This window comes from Pipistrellus kuhlii, unplaced genomic scaffold (assembly GCF_014108245.1).
Source record: "Pipistrellus kuhlii isolate mPipKuh1 unplaced genomic scaffold, mPipKuh1.p scaffold_m20_p_6, whole genome shotgun sequence".
NCBI lineage: Eukaryota > Metazoa > Chordata > Mammalia > Chiroptera > Vespertilionidae > Pipistrellus > Pipistrellus kuhlii.
The window spans coordinates 6,563,868-6,578,647 of record NW_023425562.1 but is presented as its reverse complement, the minus strand read 5'-3'; positions in this window follow the sequence as shown (position 1 = coordinate 6,578,647).

Below are 14,780 nucleotides of genomic sequence, written 5' to 3'. Positions count from 1 at the left end.
CTCTAAGAAGTACAATGCCCAAAGGGACAGCATCAATCCCTCATTACCACAACTTCCTCATTCTTGAGTTGTTTATATTGATTTATCTTTTGCTCAGGTAGAGTGACTTAGAGTAATTTTCTCAGCTAGAGAACACGGATTGCCTCTGTAGTAAGCCCATGCCTGTCGGAGAATGTTTTTCATCGGCCCTCACACGTTAATTGGGTGTGGGATATGGGGACACTGTCTTTCCCCTCACAGTCCATGGTTTCTGCTTATTCAGACCTCTGTGGGAGATACAAAAATATAAAGCTACCGTAATCTGGTATATTTAAATCAAACTCCCTTTTATTCACATTTTCATTTAGCATGTATGCTTTCTATATGAATTGCCCAAATCTCACCTGAGTAAATCTTGGGTTATATTCTGTTTTTATTAATTTTTCCCAGGATTGATGAATCATTTTAAACAGTAGATTGTTTACTTTTTTTTTTTTTTTACTCAAGAATGTGTTCTTTCTATTATTCCTTTTATTATTTCTGACCTATCTTTTTTAACTTTCCCTGAGATACCTCTTTTATATGGTGTGTATATTTACACTCATGTATATTATATGTAATACACACATATATTTGCTTAAAATTATTATTTGTTTGCTTCTAAATTTCAGAGTTTTTTTTCCCTTTTTATCTTTTCTATGATACACATTATTTTTAGCATAACATCTATTTTTTTTTGCCACTTTTACATGGGTCCTTTATGCAAAAATTAAAAAAAGAATAATAATCCTTTTCATTCTCCCTTGTGTATTTTTTTCTCTTTTGATCATTTCACTATATGTGTGCCTACTTTAATTTCATAAATGTCATGCATCTTATAGAACATTAACCATAAATGTCCTATAATTTCAATTTTGGGGAGTTTTTCTCTAATTCCTGGAATCAGTAAAACATGGCAGTTGTCTTTGAGCCCAGCTGGGGGGGGGGGCTTTGTTTTGGGTCAGCTTTGCTCTCACTGTCCTGGAAGAGAAACTACCCTTTCTTGTGTCCTTATCTCTGGTATATTTTCCCTGGCTCTTTCTTAAACTTGTATAATTCTTGATTTTTTATATAACCAATAAAATGGTGTTAGCATAGAGAAGGCAAAGACCCAAATCAATCTTCTAATATTCATTTTCTATTTGAAAATATAATCTTGTAGTTTTTTCAAAAATAATTTACTAACTAGAATCAGCTCTGGGTTCCAGGTTATGATCCCCAGAAACAGTCCTTCAGAAAAAGATATTTCTATAATAAAATATTAAATAGCAAGGCATTAATAGCACTGGGTGTGTCTACCTATCACTACTGGTATAATCTCTGTGTCATTAAAAAATAAAGACCCCTCTTGAGATTTGCCCCTTAGTCTAGGACACTGTGACTGTTGGTGCCCAATGCAAGAATGAGAATATCAAGCACTCATGGATGTTGACCTTCATGCTAAATGAATGCATGTGCACTAGATAGAAATAGCAGGTTAGAATACAGTTTAAATAATGGTATGACTTACACTGGTATTTGCCTCTTGCATCTTATGTAAGTAATGCCTCCAGGATGCTTTCTTTTTCCTTTCATTTGAATATTTGGAAATGTATCCTCACTTTCCTTCACCTCTAAATTTGATCATCTGCCTATGTAATTACGTTTCTTGTCATGTGGCACCCAATAGATGGTGTACATTAATTCATTTCACAATCAAAATCCTATATCCTGTTTTTATCAATTTGCATTTTTACAAACAACAGCATTTACTTTTTTTCTCTACTTTCTGCAAAGCTTGAGGATATTGGTCTCCTGATATCCCACCAAAAAAGCTTTCAGTAACACTTACTGCTTAGAGGAGACTTTAGGTAGCACTGTGCTTTCTCTTTCTGAAAAATAAGGTGTTATTTGGTTAGAAATATTTTAATTGACCTAAACTTTTTATAATTTTTAAAGACTCAGTTGCAAAGGAACATATGGATGTACCTAGCCCTGGGAAGTCTGGTGTCCTAGAGAAAATTCTGTTTTATCTCAAGATAGGATACATGATGGTCAGAGAAGATCTGGCTGTAGCCCAAAGCCACTCCTCTGACTTCAAGAGTAGGGAGGATGTCTTTCACATCTAATGGCCCATCTAACAATGATGAGACCATGGCTGACGGGAATTATCTCAAATTTGTCAGGAATGAACACACATTTGCTAATGGCCTATTTCCTTCCCCCACGCGCATCCCTGCAGAGGAAGAAGGCAGAGAGATCGAGACCCTTGGCTCAGCTTGTGCCTTTTCTCCTCTTTCCTTTCCCAAACACCCTCTCCTTTCACCCCAGGATCATTCTGGATTCTCAAATTCCCATCAGGTTTCAGGGGAAGGGGAAATACTCTTTCTTAGACTTTTTGTTGGCGAAGAAGAAATTGATGCTATCTGTCTCCCATTGTTCTCCCCACCATCCGGTTTGGACCTGACTGAGGGCAGGAATGAAGGTGTGCATCCAGTTGTGTCCCATGTCCTTTGTACAACTCAGTACTTTGCACAGAGATACCATTTCAGAGTCTGCTCCCATTTACTGCAAATATTTGTAGCAACTTCAGAGTCACTTTGAATGTACACAAAAAACTAAAAAGATAATCTCAGGGAAAAATGTCCTCAATATCTTTTTAAAAAAATATATTTTTTTGATTTTTTTACAGAGAGGAAGGGAGAGAGATAGTTAGAAACATCGATGAGAGAGAAACACCAATCAGCCGCCTCCTGCACACCTCCCACTGGGCATGTGCCCACAACTAAGGTACATGCCTTGACCGGAATCAAACCTGGGACCCTTCAGTCTGCAGGCTGATGCTTCATCCACTGAGCCAAACCGGTTTTGGCTGTCCTCAATATCTTGATTAAACTTTCAGGTAGCTGTAGACACAGAGGATAGGAAACTAGCAGAAAGAGAAACAGGAGTGAGGCAATTGTTCCCCTCCAGTGACAATGGTTTTGTCACATTATATATGTAACATTTATATGGCACAGTTATATCATTATTCCATAGTCACATGATAGCTGCTCAATAAATATTTGTATCAGCACCATAATCCTAGTGTTCCTGTTTTTCTAGGTAACTGAATCTAAAGGAGAAGTAACTAAAGCGAATTTAGCCTAGAGCTAAGAAAAGGTAAACTGCAGACTTTAGATTCAAGCAAACTTTCTATTTTAGAGTTATTTTAGATTTACAAAAAAAAAAAAAAATCAAAAATATAGTTCAAATTCCCATATACCTCTCACTCAGTTTCAGTTTTCCCTAAGGTTACCATCATATATTACCATGGTATATTTGTCAAAACCGAGTAACAAACATTGATACTGTACTGTAACTCCAGACTTTATTTGAACTTCACTTGTTGTAAAATGCAGGCCTATGGTATTATTGATTTAATGGAACATATACTATAGATTTGTATTGTCAAAAATCACAAAAGTAAAGATAGTGAAAAGCACATTGTATTTAACTTGAAAGTTTGCTGCATTAAGAGTGCCCCAGTTGGTCAAAATATCACTACACATCAGAGAAATGAGAATTAAAATCACAATGAAATACCACCTCACACCTGTAAGAATGGGTGTCATCACTAAATCCACAAATAGCAAGTGTTGGCAGGAATATGGAAAAAAGGATACCCTCACTGTTGGTGGGAATGCAGATTGGTGCATCCACTATGGAAAACAGTATGGAATACCCTCAAAAAATAAAAAATGGAACTGCCTTATAACCCAGTGATTCTACTCTGGGTATATATCTGTAGAAACCTAACACATTAATTCCAAAGAATATAAGTATCCTTATGCTTATTGCAGCATTATTTACAATAGTCAATATATGGAAGCAACCTACTAGTAAATATCCATCAATAATTGAATAGATAAAGGAGATGTAATACATATACTGTATACAATAAACTATTACTTGGCCATAAAAAGGAATGAAAATTACCATTTCGACACATAAATGGCCCTAGAGATTATTATACTAAAGTAGAGCCCCAGTGCATGAATTCATGCATCAGTGGGGTCCCTCAGCCTGACCTGCAGGATCAGGCCAAAACTGGCCCTCCAACATTCCCCGAGGACCCAGATTGTGAGAAGGTGCAGGCCAGCCGAGGAACCACACCAGTGTATAATTGGGGTTGGGGAGGGACACAGGAGGTTGGCCAGCTAGGGAGGGGCTGCAGGAGGGCTCCAGAGCCTATCTAGTCTATCTCTCTCAGTACCAATTAGCCAGACCCCAGTAGCAAGCTAACCTACCAGTTGGAGCATCTGCTCCCTGGTGGTCAGTGCATGTGATGGTGACTGGTCATCTGGTCAACTGTCTGCCCCCTGGTGGTCAGGGCATGTGATAGTGAGCAGTTGAATGGCCCTAGCATATCATTAGCATATTACACTTTGATTGGTTGAACAGCCGACTGGTCGAATGGACACTTAACATATTAGGCTTTTATTATATAGGACAAAGTCAAAAGAGAAAGACAAAAACCATTATTTTCATTTATATGTGTAATCTAAACAACAAAATAAGTGAACAAACAAAATAGAAACAGATTCATAGATACGGAAAACAGATTAATGGTTGCCAAGGGGAAGTGGGACTGGGTAAAAAAGGTGAAGGGAATAAGAAGTACAAATTGGTAGTTGCAGAATAGTCATGGGGATGTGAAGTACAGCAAAGGGAATATAATCAATAATATTCTAATAACTATGTATAGTGCCAGGTTGGTACTGAAAATATCCAGGGGCAACACTTTGTGAAGTATATGATTATCTAACCACTATGCTATACACATGAACCTAATGCAAAATAATATTGCAAAAAATAATAAAGTATAAAAATAATAATAACACTCCACAAAAAAGACTTACAAGGATATATATCCTTATATAGGAAATAACATAGCAGTAAAATATAAACATTAGGTTAGAACTCCCAAAACATGGTAATTTGTTAAAATAAATTGATTTGGAAATTTTCAGTGTAACTATTTTAGAATATAAAAATCCATGTGGGTAAAAATAGAATATTTGAAGAATGCAATCAATAAGCACAATTTAATAGGTTTATATAAAAGGTATTATCTTAACAAACTATAAATATATGCCCTTTTTATGTCTTTGAAACACTGCAAGAAAAATAACTAATATACTTAGCCACACACACACACACACACACACACACACACACAAAAACAAAACAACACAAAACCCTTACTTAATACATTTTTAAAGGATGGATTTTATAGGCCTTATCCTCCTCCCCCCGAAATAAGAAAAGCAATAACAAATGGTGTCTGTCCTTCAAAAACACAACTAGCTTATTTCTATTTAGATTTATTTTTCAGACAGCACCTAACTAAAGAAGGAAAATATAAATCACAAATTATTTTTAAGAGAATGAATGGGGAAAATAAAACCCATAACAAAATCTGTGGGTCACAGCTAAAGTTGTATTTTTCCAGAGGAAACATGTAGCCTGAATTGTATTTTTAAAATTTTTATTAAAAGAGGGAGATTGAGAATAAACAAACTTTGATTTTAACTTTATAAAGTATAAAAAGAACAATGAGTAGCTCACAATAAATATCATATAAATTCAATGTGAAGTGTTAAGAGATGATTTGTGATGAGCGAAATGGATAAAGTGGTCAGGAAAGCCCTCTCTGAATGGCTAATGTTGACCAGAAAATTAAGGAAGTAGAGAGAAAGTCATGTGAAGATCTAATGATGACCCACTGACATGGACTACCAGATATTTACAGGGACTTCCCTTCCGGATCCTTGTGATTACTTAATTTTGGTTTATACTGAAGTAGCCAAAAAGGTTTATGTAGGCAACTGGGAGAAACAACATTTTCTTTCTTCCTTATTTTTCAGCAGTGAAACTAGCTTTACAGTTTTTTTTAAAATAATTATGTAGTTAATACTTTTATTATAAATATAACTATGAAATATAAAAAGTAAATTTATGGTCTCTTCAAATCCTGCTATACTGAGATAATAAAAATTAACACATTATTGGACATATTTTATTAATCTCTTTGTATATGTGCCCATCTATAAAAATATTAATTTACTTCTTATTTTAGACATTTTAATAGTCTTTCATTTTTTTTTTAATTTTTGATATGTGCCTTCTAGTTTTTCTTCCTTGTTTCCCCATCCTGTCCCAGATAGCTAGTATTAAGTACATGCTGCTATCGAATGCTCACATGATTAGTGCCTGTAATTGTAGCTTTAAGTGTTGATATGGATTATAATATTAATATAGATATTGATTGAAAAGGTTTTGCCATTATTTTTTTTAAATATCCACAGTACCACATGCTTTTCTGCGTCTTGATTCTCAGCCTTCACCATAGAACATGGCAATTCTTTCAGATCAGTTCTTCTGAATCTCATCTGTTAGAAAGACCATAATGCCCCCTGTTTGGTCCATAGTCTACTCAGTCTATATTGCTTCTGAATAGTATTCATTCCCTCACCCCAGTGTTCGTTACTCTTAAAACTCCTGCAATAAATACTTATTTCCATGTATGTATTCTTATATATTAGTATATTTATTTCTATAAATTGAGATTCTCAGGAGTGGAATTTATGGGTAAACAAACTTGTACATTTTAACGTTTAAAAATATTTCAAAATTTCTGTACAAAAAACTATACTACTGATTCACATTGACATCAACAATGTATAAGTTCTATATTGTCTACATTCCTATTGGCAAAAAATAAACATATTTTTAAATTTTTATTTGCATTTCCAGATGTTAAATACCCATTCTTTGTATGTTTGCAACTTTCTGTTCATATATTTTGTCCATTTTTTTCCTGCTGGTTTCTATGTATTTTGTTGTCAGTTTGTCTTTAATATAGTTTAATCTTTAATGTAGCACACGTGTAGCAAATATTATTCTCTTTAGTATGAATTTAAAAAATATTTAAATATGGAAGTTAAAGTTTTAGGCAGCCAAATGTCTACCTTTCTTTAAAAGTTTTGGGTTTTACTGTTTTAGTTATAAAGGTTTCCCAAGCCCTTAGGTTTTAACATACCATTTCTAACTTTTCACTTATTATTAAAAAATATATATTTATGTTTTTATCACACATAGAATTTTTTTTTAATTTGGCATGAAGTAGATGTCTAACTCTCTTTTCTTTATTGATGGAAAACCAGTTTTGCTGGCTTCATTTATTAAATTTCCACTGAATTGAAATACCACTTCTTTTATTTATTAAATGGTCATATCTGCTAGAATCTGTTTCTGGGCACTCTATTCTATTTCTCTGATCATTTGGCCTTTTTTATGCCAATATCAAAAAACAACTATGTGTTGTTGTTTTTATAGTGGCATTATAGTATATTTCAATATCTGGCAAAGCAAGTCCCTTTTCTCTCTTCTGAATTTGAAGCTTAGTGTTGTCTCTCCATCCTGATTTAATCCTTTACCTTTTCCAGTGGTTTTGTAAGCCATCCAATCCCTTCTATAAAACCATTTTTTCTTGAAAACCTGGAGTGGTTTATATATATTCTTGGCTGAACCTAATAGATGCATTGAATATAGCAAGGTAGCTGAATATCCAGTTAATATATAAAAAATCTGGTATCCATATAGCTAAGCAAAAGATAGATACAATAATTAATTTTCAAGGATATCATTTTCCATAGCAATATGAAATATAAGCTGTCTATGAATATATCTAAAAAAACACATGTGAAAGACATTTATGGCAGATTTTCTGAGATATCAATAATGAAAAATATTTGATATATTAAAACATTAAAATCAAAGTAGACTGAGCAGAACATAAAGGATAAAAATAAAAACATGATAAGCCACAGATTGGACAATGAGCTTGGCCAATCAAATAACCTACAAAGTGTTAGTAGCTCGTATCTATCTAGTTCACCAGTTTGTAATAAGGATATTTAAAACAATAGAGATATTGCAAAGAACATAGATAACGCCTTCAGGTTTCGTTCCAAAGGGTCCTGAGTGCAAGAGCTTCTGCTCCTATGGAGTTGGATTGCATCACCTTCCTAGCACATACTAGTAGATGCATTCACCAACTCAAAGCTCTCCAAACACTCTACTTTAGAGATTTTTCTGAAGGCTTCATTGCATAGGCAAGATTGATGGTTAATTCAACCACACTGCCCATCTGCCCTCCCCTGAAGGATCAGGGGTAGGACTGGAAGTTCCAAGTTTTAATCCTGGCTTGCTCTTTCTGATGGGCATCCCCCAACGAGGAGTTATCTAAGAGCCCACCAAACATTTCCTCCTTAGAAAAAAACAACATTCTTATCATCCAGGAAATTCCAATTGATTTAGGAGCTCTGTCAGGAACTAGTATCAAAGACCAAACGTTAGAACAAAAGATGTTCCTAGTATTCCCATCACTCTGGAAATGACAAGAGCTTTAAGAACTCTGTGTCAGGAAGCAGGGGCAGAGACCAAATGCATATTCCCTATCATGTCACAGTTAGCCAGGGTATAATAAAAGTGTTAAACATTCCTCAAAATATTCTTAAGCCTGACAGGATGGATCACTTAATTTTGAAAATGTCACAGTAATCTTATTTCAAATGAAGAAAATAGCTAGAATAATTTCTTAGAAGTGATTCTTCTATATCACATGAAAGTGAAATCATGTAGAGGGCAGGAATGCATTTTCTTTAATCAGGTCTTCTATCTGATTCAAAGTTTTGTCTCTTTCACAATGACCATGAACAAGTTAGCTGATGTCTGTAAAGCTCAGTTTTCACATCCTTAAAATAATGGCATGTCTTAACCCATACTGCTTTCCTTAAGGTTAAATGTAATAGCTATTGAAAATAAAATGCTGATTCATGAAGTGACTGACACTTAACAAAGACATGACAAATATCAGCTAGTGATATTAGTACCATACAAACATAGAGTTGATACAACAGGAAATGCAAAGCTTCACATTTCTGAATGGGCTACGAAACCAAATCACCGCTTTTGGATGAGGCTGCCTTGATTCCCATTGCTATCAGAGAATCTGGATCCTGGAAACAACTGAAGGAGTTGGGGCAGACCTATGGTTGTGTGGACATATCTCAAGCCTCTGGTACCTGTAGCATTCATGCCTCACCCTTCCGCCGATCTCCTTCCTCAGTTAATCAGGCCACCACTGCTTGGGTTTTCTTCTGCTGCATCAGCCTTCTGTCTTGGCAACAAGGCTACTGAGATTCTGTGAACTGCAGGTTGGCTTTGTAACAGTAGACTGTGCTCCGGGACACATTCTGAGCACTGTGGGGCAGGTTCCCATCTTGATCCTTCCCTGGCCCAGGTACCAGAATGATTGCTTCAGTGGAGAGGCCCCCCATCAATTTTCCATATTTGGAGGATCTCTCAGTTGTCAGCCTGAGAAAGACAAATATGGTGGTGCCTATTGTGTGTGGGAGGATGCAAATTGCCCAACTGGCTGCTGCCCAGACTGGAGGCTGGAGTGCGGGCAGGAGCACTAGAACCTGAAGAGGATGGAGGGATCTCAGCTGTGGGGGAAACTACCCTACAGTGTGGCCCATCAGGATGTTCTGAGCCAGAGAACTGGTCTGAGGGGGAAGTGTAGCCTGCATAGGCTCTGAGCCTCCACACACTTCTCTTTTGCTTCATTGAAGTCTGAACCCTGCTTCACCCCTCCTCACACTCCGCAGACAATGCTGTGTCAACTGTTTGCTTCATCAAGTCCTCTCAACTTCTTCCTTCTGGCCATTGAAACAATCATATCTCCCATCCTCGCCTGCCTCCCTCTCCTCTGTGAGGCAGTCCCCCTGACTCACTCAGTCCTCAGTGCTTGTGCTCTGCACATTTTTTCTTCATCTTTGTCCTTCACCAGCCCCCTTCATTTCTTCCAGTATTTCAGTTTTTTCACTGTGTCCATCATTCAAATGGAATTCCTGAGTCTCTTTTGGGACCCCCCCCCTTCTCCCATGGCCCTTGTCTCAGTCTGCTTTACAAAATTAAATTCAGAAGCCCTCTCAAAGCCTGTATGCTTTCTGAAGATTTTCCCAATTGTCCTGGAAGTTTAGAATCTTGCGTTACTCAAAACTCCCATAGAACCACTCACATTACATTTGTGGATGTGATAAATTTATTTGCGTTGCCTGTCAGGAAGTTCCTAGGGCAGACATTGAGACTAAATTGTTTTTGTATCCCTATCATTGCAAACAGAATACTGAACACATATTAATTTATATGAATTACCAGACATATATTTATATGAGGCATCATATATGGGAGGAGCACATAAAAAGATGGCTGCTATTATTAGTTTATTAGGAAAATGGATATTAAAATCCCAGTGAGATACCCAGTAGACTAGGTAAAATGAAAAAATTACTGACACCATCTAATTCTGGCAGTTTTACAGATCTCTCTCATCCTCAGTGGTCCATAGGGAGAAAGTGATCATCCCCTGCACCTGATTCAGCTCCCAGTCTTAACCAGAGGTCATGAAGCTGGTGAAGCCGGAGCATGACTATCACAGTCCATCCCTGAGTGCAGTTGGAGGTGATAATGACAAACTGTTTTAAAGACATAAAGGTAGTAGAGGGAGTTGCTCAGGTTTATCAAATAAGTTTTCATCCAAAATACAAATCCAAACATTTGAGTGACATCAATTATATTGAGCTTTTTTACATTAACCCAACCCAATGGACAGAATGCAATAAAGATAATATCTGTCAGAAGATTGACATTTTTAATTTTAAGACAGCTAATCAGTATTTCCTTTCAACTCTCATGGCCCCCTAGAATACCCCTTGATTATGGTATTTATTAAAATGTATTTTAATTATTTGTTTTTATCTCAGTCTTCCCCAATAGGACTTAAGGTGCTTGGGGTCATGGATTTTAGCTTACTTATTTTTGCATGTCAGGTACATAATAAAGTAAGTGTTCAATACATTTCTGTTGAAAGAATAAAAGGATGAAAGAAGACTTGTGATTTCTACCACCATCCTTCATCTTCTTTCCTCTACTTCTTCATAATTCATCTACTTACACATCTATAAAGTTAACAGACCTATTACAAGCTATCTTGCTTCTCTCATGACTATAGAAATAGCCCTCCTGTTGCCCACTCCTGACTATATCCATATCCCGAACATAGTGATATTTCTGAAATATTAATCAGATCCTAACACTCCCTGACTTAAATCCACCAATGGTTTTCTTTCAGGCTTAGAAAAAAGCTAGATTCCAGAGTTGAGCTTATAACATCCAACAATTTCTGGTCCTTTCTATCACTCTTACTTCCTGTCTGACCACTCTATCTTTGCCCAATATGCTACAGACCACTGTTTTTTTTTTGTGTGTGTGTGTTTTTGTGTGTGTGTGTGTGTGTGTTTTACAATGCCTTAAGACATGGTTGGCAGGGTCCATCTCAAAACCTTTGTGCAAGCAGAAATGTGGCCTAGAATGCTCTTCACATTACTAATTTCTTCTCATCATGCATATCGTTGCTGTTGTCTCTCCTCTGAGAAGCTTTGCCAGACCATACAATCTAACCTCACTTTCACATAACCTGGTTTAACTTCTCTGACCAGCTCTCACCCCAAAGGTGTTATGTTCATTACACATTTGATAATAATTCTGCCTCCCCTCCTGGAGTGTATGCTCTTAGAGAATATAAGCACTCGTCTTCCCAAGTCATGGCACATGATGAATGTTTAATGAACACTTGTTTGGGATGGATGAATGGATGGACATGAATGAATGGTGTCTTTCCCTGAAGCACAGACAGATGATTCAATCAACCTGACCCACAGAAGGTTTCCCTAAGCCTGCATTACACAGAAATGTGTGCCTGACAACCCCACTGATGGCTGAATTCATCTGATGTGTTATTGAATTAAATAGTTCAGAGGTAGGAGCAAGGAATCAGACATAGCCTTCAGCAGGGTGGGGAGGGACCTCTTTTAAAAAATATGGCAGGGCGGAACACATATGAGAGTGTTATAGATTATAAAATTCTTACCATTATCCCTGATCTTTCCAGCTTCTAGTTTCCTCTTTGGTGGTTATGGGAGGCATCTGTTTGCTGTATTTATCTTTTATTTTTGTGAGAACAGTTCTCATCCTTTCACCTTTTCTTCTGGCCTGTACAGGACATAGAACCTCCATTACCATAGAGAAGGCTTTGGCTTCATTACGTCAGCTAGGCCATCCCAAAGTTCTGGTTAGTCTTGGCCTGAAACACAACAGTACCATCTGGATTCTAAATGATGATTTGCTTTTTTGGGGCCTCCAGAACTCAATATGGTCTCTTTACCTCTGCCTTGTTCAGAAGTAATCCTTGCTTGGTGTTTTGTTGTAACTTAAAAGTCAAAAGACACATTTTTATTTGGAAGAATTTTGCTCTCTCAGCAACTGAACTGGAAAAACCCTTTGCATCTCACATGAACTATAAGTGCACTTTGGCAGTGTTAAAATTAGAATTTCTCCGGAGCCAGAGTCAGACTGAGCAGGTGACCAGATGCCAGAGGTTTTTTTGTGTGTGTGTGTGTGTTTTTTTTTTTCAGAATGCAGTTTCTAGTGTCAGTTTGCCTAAGTTCAAACCCTGCCAGCTCAAGTTGGGCAAGCCACTTAATATCTCCTTGTCTCAGCGTCCTGATCAATAGAGAGCATCCCAGTCCTTCTCTCAAATAGGTGTGGTGAGAATTCCATTAACAAATGTACGTGAAGAACTATGCAACAGAGACTGGCTTGTAGAATCTGCTTAGTACACTATATATTTCCTAAAATAATTATTATTAAAAAGTGCATTGGCTCAGATTTTCTTTAATTTTTCTTTTCTAAATAACACCCACCCTACTCCCTGCTTTGAAGCAGCCATTGCTAAAAAGTATAATATTGCAATTTTCTTCATTGATGCTTCCATTGTCAGCAACCTCTGTCCTGTTTTAACCTTTTGTTGGGTTGTTTGCTTGTTTTCCAGAGCCTGTATATGGTGGTGGGGGGTGGGGGTGGGGGGGGTGCAGACTGTAAGATAGGAACACTCTTTGCCTCATCCACTGGCAGCTGGAGTGAAATTCTAGTAGTCACTCCAAATCCATAGCTGGTCTGCATCCAGCAGCAGAGCTGTGCAGGAAGGAAACAAGTTCCACCCACTCCTGCTCCCCTCCTTTCTACATCTGGGACCCACAGCCACCCCTGACTCTAGAACACCCTCACCCTACACAGCGGTCACCTGGCAGAGGACATCACTGCAATGAAGGACAATGCATTTGCTGCAGACAACAAATGATTGAGTCCAAGGCAGCACCGCATCAAAGTGGTCCAGGAACTTTAATTCTAAAGAGCCTTTGGGAGAAGCCAGTGTCTTCCTCAAGGGAAAGGATGGCAGATTGTATCATTTCAATTCACACCCATGAATGATGCCTCTGCAGCTGGTTGAATTAATTCTGAAATGCAAGTAATCTCAGTAGGAGTCTGTGTCTTCATAACACAATTCCCCACTGAGTTGGTTCAGCAAGCTCTACCCCAGCCTTTCACACACCTCAGCGATGAGGGCATTTACGAGATAGAGTCATTCTGGCCTAGAGAAGCACTCGGTATCTTGGAATACCCAGCTCTCCTCAAGGTTAATGCATCTCTGGAGGTTTCCTCCCTGCCTGACACAGAACAGAGCTCCAGAATGGTATCAAAAAACATGAGTAGGCACTCCACATTGAGGATCAAGTCCTGGCTTCAACTGGGTGGGGTTTCTGTGAACTCCTGCTTCCCAAACATCTTTCACTGAAGCTCCTCAACTCATAGTGGTTGCCTCTGACAGTCCAAGGTCAATTGGTGGTCCACATGCACATACTGCATTGCCATTTTCTGCAGCATTCCCAGTCGAGGTATAGAAATTGCATCAGGCTTTTCTCTAAGGCAGTGGCTCTGCACTACACTGCAGATCCCTTAGCTTAGTCCCTCACTCATGCATATATTCTTATGAAGTCTTTACTGGGACCATGATGCTATGCCCTGACATTTTCCCATTTAAAAAAAAATATGGTAAAATTCACATATTTACCATTTTAACTGAGTATACATATACAATTCAGCAGTATTAAGTGCATTCACATAGTTGTGCAATCCACAGAACTTTTTCATTTTGCAAAAATGGAAACTGTATACCCATTTATAGGCAACGTCTCATTCTTTCCTCGCCTCAGCCTCTGACAATCACCATTCTACTCTTTGTTGTTAGTTCTTTCCCCAGGATATTTTCCCATTGAATTTCAGAGAGAGTGTAAGGGAGATGGAGAGAAACCCCAATGTAAAAGAGATACAGCTAAGGGTTGTCTCTGACATGGACCCCCACAGGGGTCAGAGATCGAACCTACAACTGAGGTTAGTGCCCTTGACCAGAATCAAATCTATGACCCTTCAGTCAGAAGGGTAATGCTCTAACCACTGAGAAAAACTGGTTGTGGCCACCATTTTACTTTTTATATCTGTGAATTTTACTTCTTTACTGTCTCATATAAGTAGAATAATACAGTATTTATCTTTTGTATGACTGACATTTCACTTAGCATAATGGACTCAAAGTTTATTTATGTTATGGCATGTCAAAATGTCCTTCCTTCTTAATGGTTGATATTTTCTTTTTGTATATACCACATTTTGTTTACCCATTTATTTATCAAGGGACACCTGGGTTGCATTAGCTATCTATATTTCCCGGCATATAAGACGACTTTTTAAACAAAAAGAAGTCAACCAAAAATCAG